The following is a 15154-nucleotide window of genomic DNA, read 5'->3' as shown; positions in this document are numbered from 1 at the left end:
TAGACTTTGATATTTGCTTTGGCTGAATTCCTTCATAATCCTAATTTGTAACAATGCTATCTCAGATTAAAATCCAGATACAATGCTATCTCAGATTAAAATCCAGATATTTTTCTCTCAAAAGCAAGGAGAGAGGAAGGGTTGGTGGTAGGAGAGAATATATTGACTTGCTTATATCCTGAAAAAGGGTATATGCTGTAAGGGTTTATACTCTGGAAAGACAAGAGGTTTAGATTTGTCTATGTATGTTCTGGACATGCCCATACTGTACTGTTTGTAGCCAAACCATCAAAAACTTCACAGACTCAGTTACCACACTTGTCCAAGAGCTGGGTGAGGTATCCATCTCCCCTGCTTGAGGCAGAGAAGGCAGCTGTGCCAGGTATTCTTGGGCTTGTGTGCCTGGGAGAGCAGGAGAGCCTGTCTTATGACACCGGCTGTAAGCAATGTGGAGTGAGAATTGTCTGCCTTTGTTAAAAAAGCCTTGTTATAGCTGTCCTACTCCCGATCACTCTATGTCTGATAATATAAATGTTTAATGAGAGCTCTTCATGCTCCATTTTTTCCTCCCTTATACACCCCAGTATATTACAGAATCACTTATGTTGGAAAAGACCTCTGAGATCGTTGAGTCCAGCCTTTGACCAATCACCACCTTGTCAACTAGACCAACTGTCATGTCCAATCATTTCTTGAATGTCTCCAGGGATAGTGACTCCACCACCTCCCTGGGCAGTCTGTTCCAACGTTTAAAAACCCTTTCCATGAAGAAATTTCTCCTGATGTCTAACCTGAACCTCCTCTGGCACAGTGTGAGGCTATGTCCTCTTGTCCTGTCACTAGTTGCCTGAGAGAAGAGAATTATGTTCACCCAGTACTGAGGAAATGATGGCACTGATGAAAGCAGGAATAGTGAGGAGTAATTCCCACTGCCGATAGAGCAGCCCTTTCTCTGTGTCTGATTAGGCAACACCAGATCCCTGGGAAGGTATAGACTGTCTGGTGCATTAAAGGTATAGAAATTTAGCAGACAATAAACCCCCTTGAGTTTCAGCTGGTTCTCAGAGATCAGAAGGGATGGGTGCAAATAGGCTTAATTTCTGATTAGAACCAATTCAGCACTGTAGGTTTGGTTGAGTTTGATGAGAATTTTCACTTTGCACAAGTTCACAACTAGTGCAATTTACTAATACTATAGGTCTGGTCAAGTTCAAGAACTTGCAAATCCAGATTCTGGAATAGTAGTTTGTTGAAGCAACAGGAAAGCAGGTTCAAGATTGTTGGGGATAAATGCACTAACTACAGAGCATTATTATCATGAGGTGTGAACCCCCCAAGCACAGCTCTGTGTGTGACATCCTCTTTCAATGACTGCGGAGCAGCAGTTGTTTGAGCCGATGTTGCAGACCAATGCACTCGTGTATGGCCACTCTGTGGGCATCTGGATCTTGCACCAGGTACTGCAAGAGGCTGGGTGGTCCAACATGGGTGGTGGGAGTGGGTGGCTCAGTTTTGCTTCCTTGACTTTTCCTGAATCCTGTCTGTTCCTCATGCCCTCTGAATTCTATAATCCCAAACTACGATGTCACTGCTGGAGCTCTCCTTCTAACTGCTGCTGACATCCTGACAACTCCATTTCTTGAGGAACCAATAGACACCAAAGAACAGGATGAGGACTAGAAGAAGGGCCCAGACCTGCCATTGCTGCAAGACATTAACGAGCACGGATCCCCAGGCCATATCTGGAGCTGTCTGCTCCGTGTGCTGTTCAGGACGATTCATCTTCTATTGTGCACAGCACTGGAGGGTGAAAAATTTTTCCGATTGCCCCAAGGCAGGAGCATGGACACGTAGGGGAGCCTTAGTTACAGCATCAGAGAAACTAGAGCCCACTGGAGCATCAGTTCTGCTGCAAAATGCTCCCCTACTCTGCAACAGTTGTGCAACCTCACCCTCTGCCCACAATTCCCGACAAAGTGATGCACAGGCATTCACGGATGCATCACTTGTTCCAGCACAATATTTATTGGCAACTTTGTACCAACTGAAGCTCCCAGAGGGAATGGCAGCAATTCCTGAAGGGAATGGACTCTCTCAAAAAGGGAGGGCATTCAGTATCCAGGTGTTAATGGGAATCTCTAGTTCCAGGCTCCTTGCCACGGCCTCTTCGGGATTGCTCTGTACAGCTGCATACAGAAGGTAGTACTTTGGTGGGGGGAATAGGAACTATGAATTCTGTGTTTATGAACTGTATGTATTATGTATTTACTGTATTTATATACTTACATATATGAACTATGAGCCATAGAAAGGTATGTAGAATAGAAACTATGTATTCTGAATTTGGAACATGAATTCTGCAAAGCTAGACCCAAATATGTGTTTAGGAATGTTGTTATAATTTCTGGACAGTAAAGAAAATCAATGTGTAAGCATTTTTGGTGCCAGACTCGTGACACATGCTGTTTTCTTTCCCCATTAGAAGGAGAGTGAGCAGCTTTCCTGTAAACATGATGCAAATCTTCCCATTTGTTTTCAGAGAAGTGCAAAATTTCATGTGGACTCAATGAAAGAAATAACCTACAGGACATGAATGCCACAGTTCTGGCAATATGAGAATATGAGAGTTGGGTGAAAAACTGGGCACTTCATACAGACATCAAATAACAAAAGTGTTCAGGGATCCCCTTTTACCTGAACTTTCTGTAGAAGCAGCTAAACAAGACAACATCAGCCACCTGGATGATAGAAGAAGAAGAAGAAAATATTAAAGCAAAAATATTGTGATCCTGAGCGAGGCAAAGTGCTTGTGTGAAAAGAATCGCAAGGTCAAGCTGGAAAGCCGCTTGAAGCGTGATTGTTCTTTGTGGCTGAAGGCGGCCATGGGGGTGTCTGTATGGTATGTGTGCGGGTAAGTAACACCTGGCCTGGCTTGGTAGCTCGGACCCTTATTCTGTATATAAATGGAGTAATACCAGTTACAAGAGAGTTCTGCCTGGACAAAGTCTGTCTCCTGTGGATTCATTTGCCATAAAGAGTGCTGAGTGAGGGATTTTCGATGCAACTTTCCCACATTCATTATGGTCTCTGATGAACAGAAAGCAAAGGGCTGTGCTGTGTCACCCTCCTGTGGTCTGTCTGAAGTCCTGACGTGCTGTAGGAGTGTCAGGAATGGGAGGCCATGCTTTTATACAGGTATGGAGGGGCAGAGCCAACCCTTGGTGACGGGAGTAGAGGAGAGGGTGCACATGAACAGAATAATATCTGAGGAGAGCAGGCGTATCATGGCAATAGAAAATGAATGAAAGAATGAATGAATGAATGAATGAATGATGAATGAATGAATGATGAATGAATGGTGTCCTTCAGATGGAGCATCAATTAAGAGACTTATTTAGGAACAGAACTACCTGCTTTCGAAAAATAAAAGGCAGGGAAAAATTATTGCAAGCATCATTGCATTTGCTTCCCAGATAAAGAGAGAATGAGAAACAGGAATCCTGTTCAAACACAAAATTAGTTGTGGTCTTTATTTCTGGAGATTGTTAATTGCAGTGAGCAGCAGCCTACATGCAATGTTGCAAGTCTGTGAAAGCACAAGTTTAAGTAGGGAAGTTAATTTCTTACAAAAGAGACATTGCAATTTTCTTCTTCATAATGAGGTTGGGCAAAATGCAAGGTGCCGATAGCCTACATACATACATATTTCCAGAATCTGTAGTACTTGTTACAATTAAGGCAGAAGCACTGAAGGAAGAAGAGACTGAGTAAAACTTGTGATGCACTGGGGAGTTTTTCTAAAGGAGTGGTATTTACATGCATTGTAACAACCACATGGCATAACACTTCTAAAAAGAGTATTTTACTCTTCATTCTTTTTCACTGGCTCTGGATATTTTTCAGCAGTTGCTGTAAAAGTGTTCTCTGTGTAAGTAAAGTTGTGGGATAGACAATGGGCAGTTGAAGACTACAGGACACTCCCATGGCCTCTATATCCCCTTCCTTCCCCCCCCCTCCCGCTGCTGGTATTTTTCCCTGCCCAAGGCTATTTAAAACCTTAATCTGGCTTGGACCAAAAATTCTTTCAATGTGGACATGGGTCTAGATGCTACATTAAAACCAGATAATTTCCAGCTATTTGAAACTCACTGATAAAGCAGTCTGTTAAAATATTGCCAAAATTTTCTTCTTAAACTGCAGTAGCTAAAACTTGAATACCTACATAGGAATACTGTTAAATGTTGGTGCATATCCTGGGTTGTGACACTATAGTGGGGGAAAAAACCCAGCTCTAAGACAATCAGGTGGCAACTAGGAAGATACAGTGGATTACATCATGACCATGATAGGATGGCCTGAGGCAGCAAGTGAATGGGTTGGGAAGATGAAACTGGGGTTTTATTAGTCTCTCTAACTCCTGTTTTCATCTTTCACATTTTCTTTGCCGTTATTGGTTTTCCTCTTTGAAAGTTCTTCCTGACAGTCCAGGGGTTGTAGCTAGCAATGCAGTGTACAGGCACTGAAAACTATCCTCTACGGGGTCAGTCACAGAGAAAAATTGTTTGATATTACTGACAGAATAAGCCTGCAGCCAATGCTGTGCGCAAAAAATATTTTTGAATTTTTCCTAATGTAGTGTTGCTGTGTATGTTATGGATTGAACTGATGGTCTCGTGATCGCATTTCAGTGGTGGCTGCAAAGCTAGAAACCTTGAATTCCTTGAGATCTCCTACATGACATCCATAAGGATGCTGCAATATTGGGATATTTTCTTTTGTAATATTTAACAATTTCATTTAAAACTATGTAACAGCATAGGTCATTAAACGTCAAAAAAGAGGTTTTAAGCCCCCAAGAATTAGGTGTGCGTGATTCAGCTTAGCCTTTTCATGCTTGGTTCCTTCTCCGGTTTAGGAAACAATCCTGAAGGGTAATGGCTTGTGCAAAACTTCCATAAGACTTCAGAGTGCTTTGCAGAAACAAGTCCCTGAGTTTCTTACTCCATTATCTGAGTTTCTTCTCCCCCAGCTCCCACACCTTAGTGGCTGGTCTGAGCTGGTTGCCCAGGCCCTCACCAAAAGAAGAAATGGTGTCAACCCCAGAGGGCAACATATCCCCTCAACAAATTTGTATCTAAAATAGGTGAAGTACTTGTCCCCTGGTGACTACAGAGGAAGTCTAGGAAATTGTCTTAGAGTAGGACCTACCTTCATGCCCGGCAGAGGTCATGAGGTGAATCAGTCACTTTGTGTAGGAGTGTAGGAGAACAGTTCTACTAGATGGGTCACCATTCTCTTGAGATTACATTGTCCTTCGAGGCTGAGCTGGAGAATGAGCAGAGTATTTTTACCTCTGTTTGAAATTCATTTTTGATAATCTAAATTCCTGTGAAATGGACTGGAAAATTAACATATACACCGGTCTAGCAAAGACCAAGCAAGTGCCTCTGTCTTTAAAAAGACACACTGCTGGGGAAGACAGGGTAGAGCCAAGGCTGGTTTTTGTCATGGAGAATAGGATTTTAAACTGTAGATTAAAAATAAAAACTGCTGAAAATAAAAAGTGAATAGTTGAGCATCTAGAAAGAGAGAAATGTTTCTTTGTATTCTGAAAGGATGAGGAGCTTATTACAACAGAGTGAAGAGAACTCTGGTTTTTTAGCTTGTGTGAGTAAATTATAGCTAACAACCACATGAGCTATCTATGAGCCTTTTCTAAATATGCTCTGCTGTTTCTATGTTCTCTATGTCATGGAAAATATTATTCCTTTGCACAACATGCAGTTCAAAGGAGCAAAACTGTAGCATAAGATCTCTAAGTCACTGCAAATACAAAGATTATACTCAAAGTGAGGTGGTCCAGTGAATACTAGGGACTTTCTTTCTCCATCTTTCAATACTTATGTTTTCCTGTATGTTATTGCCATTAGCTGCTGAGCTAAATCTGAGAAAACTTTTTGGGAGGGAGGACAATGAGAGATAGGCAGTATCTAACAAAGTGACTATCTTCTGTGAATACTAATAGAAGTGCACCTCAAGATATTTCCCACAATTATGTATTTGAATGAAACATGAAATTTGCTTTGCCCCTGCTCAATCTCCTTTGAAGTCTGTTAATATTTTAATAAAATAATTTCCTGGCAAAAAGGAAGGGAAAAAAAGAAAGAAAGAATGAGTTTTAAACAAAAGTTTTGCAGAAGGTAAATTGTGAACTTGTTACTATTTGTTCTGAAAATATAGTGCTGAGTTGCATTAGCAGACCATGCTCAAACAGCAGTTACAGATATTACATTGTCAAAAGGTAAGGATGAGTTTCATGAAGTTCCACAAAGGATTGCTCTAAGTCTGGTAGCATTCATTAATGAGTTGGATGATGACACAAAAAGAATCATTATTAAATTTGCAGATAATTTCAAGCAGCATGAGACTGCAAGGATGTTAGAAGAGGTGATTAATATTCAGTGGTCTTGATAAACTGCAGGTATGATCTGAAAAATGTGCATAGCATTCAATATGAATAAGAGCTACATTTAGACAGGAATAAGAAACTGCAGAAACACAGGACAGCAAGGAACTATTTTCACATCAATTCTGTGGGAAAATATTTAGCAGACTTCCCAGATCAAAAATTGAACAGGAGAAAATAATGCAAAAAAGGGGAACAGCACCCTGAGCTGTCTGTGCAGGTGCAGAGTGCTCTGCTCAGCACTGGTGAGGCATCAGCAATAGTGGTGTGTACAATTGTGGACACAACAAAAATATGAAACAACTGGAGATGGCCCAGAGGAGGATAATAAGAATGGTGAGGCATTGAAAAAAACCAAGCTGTAAGGCAGGAAAATTGATACTATCTAATCTGACAGAGAAAAATGGGTAAAAGTCTTAAAAAATGTGAAATCCTGTTCCAAAGAGAACAGTGGCAATCTGCATTCTACATCCATGACAGACAACAAGAAATAATGAGCTCTAATTTTAATAAGAGATTCATCTTCAGTACTAGGATAAAACCTTGCACAGGTAATGTTTAACTAAACAGAATAAATTTCCTGGAGTGTCTGTGGCATCTAAAGCACTGAACGTCTTCAAGAACTTGTTAACTTAGGCATAGCTGAGCCTACCTTGAGCAGTAGCATAGACTTGGTGATTTTCAGTCCATTTCTGGGCTAAAAATTGATAATGATAATAATAAGACTCCCATCTTCAACTCAGTAATTTACAAATTTAGTTAAAATTAAATATACCATTCTGAATCTACATCATTGCAATCAGCTTCTGGGGAATTTAGCATTCAATCTCCTAAGAATGCAAGCAGGAACAAGTTGAAAATTTCAGAATTTGTAACTTGTCAAAATTTGGGCAGATTTTCACAGAATAGCATATCCTTGTCACCAAGGCCCATCTCTGTGATACATTTTTACCAATAGACTCAAAACATTGGCAAATTCAGTTATAAGAATATATTTAAGATGGGGAGAAGACTTTTTTCATCAAATCTTCTTGGAGCCAGTTAAACTGATTTTGCTGAAACATTAAAAAAAAAGGAAAAAATAATATTAGAATCCAGCCTTGTGCTGATCCATAGAGTGAAACATTTCAGCCCAAGCAGTTGAAGATGGCAGATTTTCAACCATGCCTGCCGTAGTTATTTACCTGCAAGTAGATTTGAGAACTCACTGTTTCATTAGCATTTATATACTAGCATATATATATATATATATACACATACATACACATATATATACACACACACACATATATGCTCTTTGAGATCCTGACATGATATGTATTACACCTTTTAAAGCTTCGTGGAGTTGTTAATGGTGATGCCGATTTAAAGCATTTTCTTAGACAATTAGGGAAAAAAATTAATTAAACTCGTGAGGTTTTTTTAAATAGGCCCTATGCATGATTTTGAATTATGCATTGTCCAAATGTTTTGTTCTCACATTCTAGTTTAAGAGAGCAGAACAGTTTGAAATGTGTTTTAATTGAATTGGGCTGTATCAGTCTCTCTTGTCACAGGCTGGCAGGCTGAATACTGAAGTAAGGAGTGTGTTTCAAGATGAGAGCTACCAATGGCATTGTTCTGGCTGGAGAGGAGGAAGATAAGACCAGAACTGAGCCCTGGGATCCATCTCATATTTCACACTGCTGAGATTTGCAAAACTGGCATCTGGCTTCCTGGTTTTTTAGGGAAGGGGGATTTGTAAACCTAGGAAAGGATGACTGCACTCCTGAGAGGCAAACCCTCTTATGGTCTTCCTGTGTTCAGCAGAGAGAAAGTAAGATTCTTTCTGTCATAGCTCTGAGCATCTGAGGTTATGCTCCAGCTTTGAATCTCCAAGTGTCTTTTCCCACCGTCCCTAGTGAGAGCTTAGAAAAATCAGGTTTCCTAGGCTAGTATCTGTTTTTTGAGTCCTTCTGCCTCCCACCTCCCACTCGTTTTAGTGAGTGCTGCACAACTGACCCCCACTCAGCCAGATCTCCTCCCTATGCAGTACTTTCTCAGCAACAGACAAGCTGGAACAATAACTGAAAAGTAATACATTAACTGTCACGTGAATTTGTAAGTGAATTTTAAGGACTTTTCTTATTCAAATAGTAGAAATGTTTGACTGCGCAGGCTTAACTGCTGTTAATAGGGAGGGGAAAAAAAAGAAACAAAATTAAGTAACTGAGTATTCACCAAAAGCAAATGCCAAATGTTAATCTTCCCTGCCAAAACCAGAACATGCACTGTGATGTTTAGCCAAAGAGGGAGAAGTGGTACCATGTGATTTAGATAAATCATCAACACCCTGCACATTTTTTAGAGAAAAGATTTTATATATAAAAATGTATGTGCACACGATGTGAATATATATATAGAATAGATACCCAAACACATAGACATGCATTTCAATACTTGAACTGTGTTGGTGGGTACTATAAATCATCCAAGTGCAGAAAAGAAACATGGTTTATGGTGATGTTTGCAGTTTCTTCCATATGGTAAATGCTTTTTCAAAAGCAGAAGATGATATAGTTTCTGCTGCGAAAAATGCATATTTTAATAAGACACAGATAAATAGTGGTGAGAGAGAGGTATAGCATACAAACAGTATGATCAGGGCTATGAAAGGCACATACTGTATTTTGCTGAATTTAAGGGTTTTTTTAAATACATTTCATGCCATCCTCCACACTTCAGGCTCCTCATTCCCATTGCGCAGCAGTTCCCATCACAGCTTATGTAATTAATCATCATAAAACCTACTTTAAGTAGAAAAAATGTCCAAAGGAAACTTTTGCAATATCACAGAAGAAAGAAGTCAAGGATATTACAATTTAGTCAAAATAAGTACTCTGTCTGCACCTTTTCCAGACCATCAGATAAAGATCAGCTGGAGAAAACCTGAATTCTATGGGAATTCACATATTTCTGCCACTTAGTACCATGAGTTCTCATAATATTTGGACACCTGACATGGCAGAAGTGAAGACTCTACCATGTTCAGAAAAATTTTACAAGTTCCGATCAGATGGATGGAGTCCGGGCAGAAGGCCATTCTTGACTAAAAGACAGAAAAGAATAAACATTGTTAGATATCAAGAAACTGATCTCCTGATGAACTGAAAGAAGACATGGAGAGATCTTAGCATATTTCTGGTTGTTATAGGAAAACCTAAAATCCCCTCTATAGACCTGTCTATAGAACAGAAAAGTATGAGACTGTGCTTACCTCCTCACTCCGCCAGTGCTCTGACTTGTTCAGATGTGAGATTGCCAACGCAGAATAGAAAAGGATGCTTCTGCTATGGTTAAGCAAGAACTGGACATTGAGGAAATGGAGTCTTTCCTCTTCTGATTAGTTGTATTGCTCTTAGTACATTCTTGGACTCTAGGTAAGACAAGGTGAGGCAGAGCTTCTTACACAAATCTCTTTTCAACACTTCCAGCAAACAGGCTCTCCTGGAATTTCCCAGGTGAATTTACAAAGGCTCTGAATTTTGCTTTCCCACAGTGTTCTTCATTGACAAAAATGAACAGAGGGACTGCTACTAATGCTCTTCTGATGTTTTTAGCTTTATAGAAAAAAAATATTCTCAATACTTTTGGGTTTGTGATTTTTCTAGATTCAAGGCACAAGTTCTTCCATGCCTGAAATTCATCACCAAGGCTTTTTCCCCCCCAGTGATAACAAGTCACTGGGAAGTTTGTTAGAAGTCACGCAAAATTTAAGAAGTGTTAGAGCAGGCACAAATTTAACGTTTGCAAAGACAGCTGAAATCCCTTTGCATAAAGGGAGGAATTAAGTGAAGCTCAACAAGGCCAGCACACACTGGCTCTGAATGGTTCCTATTGAGTCGTCTTTGTTCTTTTAGCTTGCATGATCCTTGTAGGTGTAGACGTATACATTTTGGCTTGATGCTGTTTAAGTCATGGCTCAGACACTGTCAGTGTACATTACCTGCATTTTTCAGTATGACATGTTCAATTTCTGCAACACACGTTAATGTGGATCAATGGAAACCTATGTAGGCTGAGATCCCCACAGGACAATTCTCCCTATAGGGAAAGCACTCACACTCATATAAACCTGGTGTATGTGGCATCATCTCCTATGCTGTTTCCTTCCTTAAAGGGTACACATGAAGGACTCAGCACAGCAAGGCTCCTTATACTTGACTCTCGAAGGACAAAACTTCCCAAGAATCTCTGAGATGGAGGTAGACGGAAGAGCCCTTTTTCTGCAGACCTGATGTGTTTTGGTGTTGCATGGCTGAAATCATTTGTCTAATTGCTCCCTTTTTCTGCTGAATCCTTATGGAACACAGCACACACAATAGAGTACAAGGAGTTTTTAAAGCATACTTCCATAAAGACAAGCAAGGAATCACAGAGGGGTACCATCAAACAGTATCTGAGAGCACTGTATGTAACACATGGCAAAAGAGACAGCAAACATCACTTTACCTGCCATTTATTGGTCACAATGACAAAATGCAGAATAACTTTTTTCTTCTGGTAGGTGATGTAAGGTAAGTAAAATTAACAGCACCCCACAACTTACTCCTGCTGAAAGCTGGCATGAGTCTGTACTGCCTGTACACTTCCAAATTGGCTAGTAAAGCTAGCCATCAGTTCCAAACAGTTATTGAATGTTTACAAAACAAAGGATCCTTCTGTAAAAAGGCTGACGAATTCAAGACTGCTGCTACAGGTTGATACTCAAAAATGTACCATGAAATAAGGAAAGGGCTTTGAGCTGACATTAAAAAAAAACCCCAAACCTATAATAGGTGCAATAAAAGATGTGCTAAAACCTCTTTAAAACTGCAAAGAAACTGTAACATAATGACTGCCTGAAACAAAATAGGAGAGAAGAATTAATCCCCCAGCTAAGGTCTTATTTAATTTGCTTTAACAAAGTCTGTAATGCCTATTGCTCTGCTGTTCTAATGATGTAGGCTAAGACACAGGAGATAAGAAAAGCCAAGACACTGAAAGCTGTTGTAAAACTAGGTCACTGTTAAATTAAACATTTTATGAAAAATATAACCTACCTTGAACAACTCTGAAAACCTCTTTGCTTTTTGTTCATGCCCTCAGCCTGAGAGAGACACGCTGCTGTACTGCCTTCATGGGAAAAAGCACCAGATTCCTGACGACTGAACACCCACCCCCCAAGCCAGCTCCGTTTTTTCTTGTAATTAACAACTGCTGAATATTTATGAAGTGTCACGGGGTAACACTTACTCATTGGATCAACAACGCTGTTGGTTTGCAAACTAAAAAGAAAACACTGGCCCTACCTCGGAGCACGGCAACCACTGACTGCAGCTACACCAGCTTCCGCTTTTCCAAGCTTTTCAAGCACCAGGAGAGGAGGATGCTATTGGCAGAAAGTTAGCGATATCTACTCTTTTTTTTCAGATGATCACAGAGGAACATGCTGTGATATGACTCTTTTCCCCATGTGAAGAAGCTGTTGAAATACCCTGGAGACTCCCACTGCTGAGCTGTGAGTAAGAATTAGCTCAAGCCCTGTGAGCGTATGTAACTCTAGAGTCAGAGCCACCATATGCAGGGGTTGAAAGCTGTACATTTCAAAGCTGATAAAATGACCTCTTTACAGCAATGAGGATAATACAACTTTAAGAGAGTATTTCTTGGCATGGGGGGAGTTTCCTACTGCTGCAGTCTTCAGTAGACAACAAGATAACTTTACAAAAGGTGTGTTTCTGTACTTGCAATTTCTGATAAAGAAAAGCTGATCAAATATTTTCAATAGTAAATGTTAGTAAAAATGAAAATTTTAGCTCAGGTTCTTCAGTTTCAGTATCTTTAGGGATAGGTGATGTTCTGTACCAGCTGTGGACTGTGGTGATCTCTTCTGGGTTTTAGATCTCATCATAAAATACAGCAGAGAGGGAACAATAAAAGTCTGCCCTCCTGGCCAGAAAAATGTGTGCTGGTCTCTCCCCATGCATTCTTCCCCAGTGCTTATTGAGCGTAACAGTGTTTCAGACGGAAGGTCTTCTTCTGCAAGCTTTGTTGTACGTGCATAGTTCTATATCAACTCGAGATGTCCCACTGATCGAAATGGAACGGTTCCTGCACCTCTAATCATACTTGTCAAACCGCTGGACTCTCCCACTGGGAAAGAGGTTAAACTGAGAAACGATCTCTGTGATGAACAGAGTCTGACTACGTTGTTTTCAGCATAAAGATCAATGCAAATGCAAACCTAGCTTGGTTTTATCTGGTTTTAATTATGTATCATTTATTTTAGTAGTTAATGCATGAAATTAAAAAATGTTGCTAAGCCATTTTTCTTCACACCTTTTATTACTTCCATGAACCAAAGAATAGTTGCTACTTAAGAGAAGCCACTAGGCAAAGATTTATTTAATTATAGTATAAAATCTGTAAATAAGACATGAAATATTATCCAAACCTGAAATGCCATTTAAACTGGTTTTATTTATAATTTTCCTTTTCTTTTGTTTGTAATTGTTGGTTACAATTTCTTCTGTTGAGCACGATTAAAATAAGCACAGTGGTCACTTTTGCTTTAATGTTTCTGATCAGCTTCTTTTTTAAGCATCATGTGCTGCTGTAAGACAGTAATACTCAGCCTGGAATTACTGTCAGGAAACATACTGGTAGTTTCTTTGAATTGCAATGTTAATATATGTGTGAAATATTTTCTATCAATCTCGTATTTTGAAAATGGCATTTCTATAGAACATGCATTTTAGTCTGAGTTAACCTGATATATTTAAGCACTGTGTAATGCATGTACAATCCCTTGAGGGAGCTGTGAGAAAAAGACTGTGTTGAGCAGTCATGAAACAGTTTTTCCTGAACAAACCTTATATAAGACACTGAAATATTTAATCCTTGGTATTACAAGTAGTCATACCCCAGCATAATTCAATATAACTATTGATTTAAAATGTTTTGCTGAGAAAATTTCTGTAAAAAAAGAAATCTTTATTTCATAGGTAGCCATTCTCTCTTTCCTCCTTTGCCAGACAACCTTGTGTGGCAAATAATGTATAACATGCTCAGGTTAATCTTAAGGGAACGACAAGTAGTTTAAATTCAAACTTGATATAAATGGAACTACTTTTTAGATTAAAAAGTATCCCAAAAATATCCTGTGATGTTTGAAAGGTGCAATCTCTTTGAACAAAAAAAATCAGGGTCCACCAAGGTCAGAATGTTTTAACCTGCCACAGAAGTTTTTAAATGCCCACAGCTGATATCTGAACCAAATCAATTGAATCAACACCTTGTGAAGTCTGGTAAGGGTCAATGAGCTTGCGTGAGGCACAGCAGAATTTTGCCACTAAGATGCAATTTTGAGTGTGACAGGTAAATGAATGTATATAGTCTGTGATGATGAAGGACATTTTAGAAGAAGCATGTACAAACTGTACAGGCTGGAACCTGGCTTTTGCCAGACTAAGGAAAGAGTAGCCAGTAATGGTAGAGATGGTGATATTGATCCGGTAGAAATGGAAGTGATGTAGAGTTGCAGCAGAAATAAATTTTTCTTCTTAATTTAGCATTTGAATTATTGCAGCAGTTTAGTGTACCAGACATCACCAGAAAGTGTCCTGGGCAGACTACAACCATAAAATAACAGGATATCCCTGCACATGACAGTTTTTGGTGTCAATCATCAGGTTTGTGAAATTTAAGCCTAATTTTGATAAGATGTTAGGAAAGGGGGGAACAGGGTCACCACAGAAGGGCCTTTAAGACAAGCTACGCAGGTTAATAAAGTAGCCTTTCCTCTGCACAGCTGACAGCCTTCACAACTCTGTGCAGAGTTTCAACTGTGATAGTGAGTCCGATGTGTGGAAACCAAACCTTGGAAATGCACAAACTTTAGCACAGAGATAGGCACGGGTGCCTCCTGTCAGTGGTCTGCCCTACTGCTTTCCAGCATATGGCTTTCAGACCTGACAGTCAATTTTGGGCACAACTTGCCTTCTGGAGGAAAAGAAAGGGAGTAAAAATCTCATCCAACAGAGAAATTGGTGGATAATATCCATAGGAAGTATGCAAGCTACTTCGCACACCTAATTAATGTGCGGACACTCCTCCTGGTCAACAGCAATGGCTTTTGCCCATGGGACAGGTCTGTGTAAAAGAGCTGGGTCTCCAAACCATTTTGTCGAGATGTGGTGCTTGTTAGGACTGATGGTGGTGTGTGGAGCCCTAAATATCGTGTAAGCACAGGCATTAGCTAGGAAATCCTGGCTGTTGGAGGACTGTCACCCAGAGATGAGGCTTTCCTGGTTTCAGGAGAAAGAATTTTGCAGAACGCTTTAATTGCGCTGTGCAACACATAAACAAGAGTGCAACACAAGGCCCTGCCTCCGGGGCTGCGCCGAGTGCCCCAGAAGCAGCCGGGGTGGCGGGACGCAGGGGCTGAAGCTTCCTCCCTGTCACCAGCAAAGGGCGGCTGGCTCGGAACCGGGGGGAAGCGGCGGCGGTGCCGGGCGGGGGAGGCGCGGCCGGGCCGCCCGCAGCGGGCGCTGCTGCGGTGGGCCGGGGCCGCCCGTCACCGCCCCCGCCCGCCCGGCGAGGTCGGGCGGCGCAGCGCGGGCCGGCGGGGCGGGCGCGGTGTGCCCGCGTGCTCTGCTTGCAGCGGCG

Source organism: Manacus vitellinus, unplaced genomic scaffold (genome assembly GCF_001715985.3).
Source record: "Manacus vitellinus isolate BGI_N305 unplaced genomic scaffold, ASM171598v3 scaffold_6_pilon, whole genome shotgun sequence".
In the NCBI taxonomy this organism is placed as follows: domain Eukaryota; kingdom Metazoa; phylum Chordata; class Aves; order Passeriformes; family Pipridae; genus Manacus; species Manacus vitellinus.
This window is presented reverse-complemented; position numbering follows the sequence as displayed.